The following is a 4,881-nucleotide window of genomic DNA, read 5'->3' as shown; positions in this document are numbered from 1 at the left end:
AGCATATTTTTTTAATTTTACTATTGAGTCAGTGTTTGTCCTGCTTTATAATTTGTTTTATTTTCAGCCTAAGAATCCCAAACAAGGGCTTCATACCACGGCAGTTTCAGGGGAACAAAAATATTTGCCAACAAATCATTTTATTACAACTTCAAATAAATTTGAATGTTTTCAGTTGAGTGAAGCACAAGCAATTATATTTCACCAAGGAAACTAAACTGGGCCTATTGCAGAGTATACAGAGTATACACCAACTTTTATTTCCCCACAGAAATAGTAGAATGTGGTGACTCATTTAATCATGACTTTGTGAGTATTAGCACGGCATCCATGTGGAACCCTCAAGCAAGATAATGAAATACAGATCAATGGAATTATTTTCCTGAAATGTACTGTATATGCTGTCTGTCTGTCTCTTGTCTAATCTCTCTTCTTCTCTCTCTCCATTTCCCCCTCTCTTTCTCTCTCTCATATCTATCTATCTATATTTGGCCAAGACTGATTGTCTTCTGTGGTTTACTGAGTTTGTATGCTTTTTATTTTCAGACAACTAATGGCTGTACTTATGTTATGGATTTTTAGATGTTGAGTGAGCAGTGAAATATTTGGGGTTTGGGCTATTGCTCACGCTGGAATATATTTTGAAACTGATGAATGGACTTTGGAGGATGAGTTACAGAATTTCACAAACATTGATTCATGATATAATAACATTTCATATTTATATTAAAATGTATTATCTTTATGGAATAATATGATATTAATATGAGATTAGCCTCATTTCTATTAGCCTTTCAGAAAATTCTGAAACAGTGTGTGTATGGGGAAATATTAAATAACTTTGGGAATCCTGTAGGGAAATACAATCATTAGCTGTCTGTCTGTCTGTCTGTCTGTCTATCTATCTATCTATCTATCTATCTATCTATCTATCTATCTATCTATCTATCTATCTATCTATCTATCTATCTATCTATCATCTATCTATCTCAGGAGAAAATTCCACCTCCACCCCATTTGACATTGGCCCCTTTTTATCAAGTTTTTCTATTATTGTGGTTGTTAATTTTAATTGTTTAATTTTTATTCTTGAATGTTTTTCATGATTTTATATTGTGCTTTTACAATATAAGCCATCCATATTTGCTCGAGAGATGGGCAGCATATACCTTTAATAAAAATAAATAAATATGATTGTGTATGCATTCACGTCCCAATAAAGCTGAGTAAAGGCATTATTTTGCATTTGGAGGAATCATTCTTGAAGACAATTTTCCCACATATAATTATTCAAATATAATTATTGTTAGTAATGTGCATTATTTGTTGTTGGTTTGTTTGCTTATGCAGTCATACACTTAAAATGACTCAGGTTACAATTAAAAACTGGAAAAAAACCATACCTATAATAAAACTGCTGGCAATTCAACAGTCAAAACAGTCATATGGATGGGCATTGCATGTCAGCTGAATGCTTTGGGCGGGGGAACAGGTATTTAAAACCCTATGAAATGAAGCTTCCTGTGTTCCTTTCCTTAGCTCCTATTACCTAAATGAATCTCATAGAGTATAACCCTTTGTGACCTTTAAAAAAATATATTTTCATATATTTTGGGATTTTCTAAATTTGCAATATGCATTAAAAATACTAAGTTCCCAAGGCTAGAAATTGATAGTGGGATACATCTACAAAAATAGATGAAGTCAGTATTAGAAGGCATTGTTAGATTACAGATTATGTAATGCTTTAAAAATATTAAGTAAAAGATTTATTCTAGTTATTTTAATAAGTCAAATATTGTAAGGGCTTCATTGAGAACTTTCCTACCCCACCTGTGATAAGTCTCAAGTGTTTGGCAACCCAATGATCAAATACAAGATGGAATATTAAATGCTTTTCAAAAAGTGCAGCAATTGAAAAAAGTTTAGCTCTTTGAATATCTGGCTTTGAAAAGGGCAAATAGATCTTTTAATTCCTTGATTATTAAAATAAAATAAGAAAAGCTCTGGGGAATCAGGTCAAGTGACATAAAGTATAATGTTCAGAACTAGAATAATCTTCATAATTCACCTGGTAGACCAGAGAGTTATAGATGTCTTTGACAGTTGACAACTAATACTTTATAACTAATACAACTAATGCTTTAATATTAATACTTTAAGATATTTAAGACAAATATGGATTCAGACCCCAATCCATGGAACTTACCTGTTCCTCATTTACAATCATATAAATAGGCATCATCACAAGATAGTCCTATGGTTGCTGCTACATAGCAAAGGAATGGTAATAGTGAAATAAATACAGGTAGAAATATTCACCTGAAATGATGGAGCAAATTTTCTTTGAAAAATTGAAATGTCATTTTGGCTCTACACTATCTTGCAAAAAGCTTTGACTGGTAACGGATTGCAAATAAATGAAACAAAAGTAAGTTATAATGATCATGCCTTTTAGTTGCAATAATTATAATCATCAGGCAGCTCTGAAATTAGCAGTCCTCACTAGTAATGTTTTGACATGTGGTTTTTCTACAAAAAGAAAAAGAGGGCCAAACTAAGCAGAACATTTTTTAAAAACATCTTTATAAATGTTGGTAGGGAAGAAGAGGTGAATTAGGGCTATGGTAGGTGTGCCTTAAATCTTTGTCTCTGTACTGATTCCAATGACAATTCTGACAGTCTACTATATTTATTTATTAATTTATTTGTTAAAACTATTTGTCACCTGTCTTGCTATGGGGCTACTAGGTGGCTTACATAGTAAAAAATGAAAAGGCATGTAAACAGAAGTAAAATAGTAGAAAAATAAAGTAAACAATGACAAAGGAACACAATGAGAATAAATACATAAAAATGATAACCAAAAAGATGGAGAGCAAGGGAAGGGGGACAATTGGAGTCTGCCATCAATTTAGCAGCCACCTCCATCCAGGAACTCCCCCATTTGGTCCCCAGGCCAGCAGGCAGAGCTCTTGTAGAAGGATAGGAGATTATTAGATCTATTATCTATTATTATTGGATCTATTATTGCTTGTGTAAGGAGAACTCCAGCTGCAAATAACAGATGAAAAATATAGTCTCTCTTAACATACTGGCTTAGATCCTGGGAAGCTGAAATACATGGACAAAGATAAGGAGAAGGAAAAGGAAAATACTAGGTATTATGTTACCTATGATTCTATAGTGTTTCACAAGTTTACCAACTTTAAGAAAGGTGAACTTCAACTTCCAGAATTACCCAGCCAGCATGGGAGCTGAAATTCACCTATCTTAAAGTTGAGAAACACTGTAGACTATAGATCTATAAGGACTGCAAGACATAGTGCTTCACTGATTTTTCCTTGTATAGAGTCCATCACACACTCATATTCTGACTCCAAAAGAGGCTTGCTCAAGGGATGTCTGCTTGGTAAATGGTATGATGGTCATAATAGTTTAAAAGCTTCCTGCCAATATTTGTCATTGTCAGTTATTGACAATGCTGATCCAGAAGCAGATATTGCTCTTTTAAGAGTGTGATCCATTTTTCCCTGATTTTCAGATGTCATTGTATCTATTGTGTAATTTTGTGAGGCAGTGGTTTGCAACACTTCCTTACTTGAAGATGCTGCTGGTGAAGAAGCATTTTGTGATGATCCAGAAGTAGCAGAAAGAGTGTTTCTGGAATTAGAACCCTGGAAGGAAACACTACTTGCACTTTCATTCTGGTCCTCATCATTTAATTCCATAAAGTATTTTTATTGTCTTTAGGGCACCAGTGGCATGCAAGGATGTGTTTTGTCATTCTTGTAGCATTTAGAAAAGAATATTTCTTCTCACAATATTTGCAAATTGTAGCTTTGCTCTCAGCAGAAATTTCACTGTGGAAATGTTTCCAAACTTTAGATATTGGTCTCACCATTTTACTGAGAGGAGGAAAAGAAAAACCAATTTACTGATCAGACTATAGGTAAACATTATGCTGTGGTGGTAGAGAACATTAATAGGAATTATTTAAGGGTTACAAAAGATAAGCTAATTTGTCAGACAAATTTATCCTCTTACCTGTCAGTTAAGACCTGAGAGGAGGACAGAGGACTATAATCGACTGTATACCAACAATTACTCAACTGTAGGAGGTACACTGAGGTACACAACAAACTAAACTGGAGCCTTTTCCCTGCAGTTCCTCCTAGTGGCACAAATGCATATTCTCTTGTTGGAGAACTGTATTAAGAAGTACAGAGTCACTTGAATTGTATTCCAGGATTTGCTTGTCTTCAGCTGAGAGAACTTGCAATAATTTAAGACTTTACAAAAAAATCTCAGAAATATTTCATTAAGGTTACTATACTATACTATACTATACTATACTATACTATACTATACTATACTATACTATACTATACTATACTATACTATACTATACTATACTATACTATACTATACTATACTATACTATACTATTGTTTGAATGTCATAGATATATTATTTATCATTGTAAAAGAACATATTCCACACTTCTTCCTTTTTTCAATTTTCCTGGGGAAAAATGCCTTTTTCTGATTTTTTTCCAGGCCTTCCCATCTCTAGCCACACCCTTGAATGTCTCCAGATATATCTAGTAAAGAAGGAAGTTATAGCTTTTGTTTGGTGAGATTATGTCCATTAAGTGTAATGAGATAAAGGATTGAATTTGATTGGATATCATTGTCTTTTATCTGGGCATGGGTCTAATATAACTTCTTTTTCTTACAAAGGTCCCTAATACCTGTCTGATTTCAAGAAGACATAGTGCAAAGGAAGAGCAGTAACAGCATCATGCAAGCCTCTTACAATTTTTTTGCTTACTCTGAAGTATTAGAGAATTCCATCCACCACCTGAAGGACAAATTGTTC

Source organism: Protobothrops mucrosquamatus, unplaced genomic scaffold (genome assembly GCF_001527695.2).
Source record: "Protobothrops mucrosquamatus isolate PMUCROS unplaced genomic scaffold, P.Mucros_1.0 scaffold534, whole genome shotgun sequence".
Lineage (NCBI taxonomy): Eukaryota > Metazoa > Chordata > Lepidosauria > Squamata > Viperidae > Protobothrops > Protobothrops mucrosquamatus.
The sequence above is the reverse complement of the archived record's forward strand: the minus strand, read 5'-3'. Positions refer to the sequence as shown.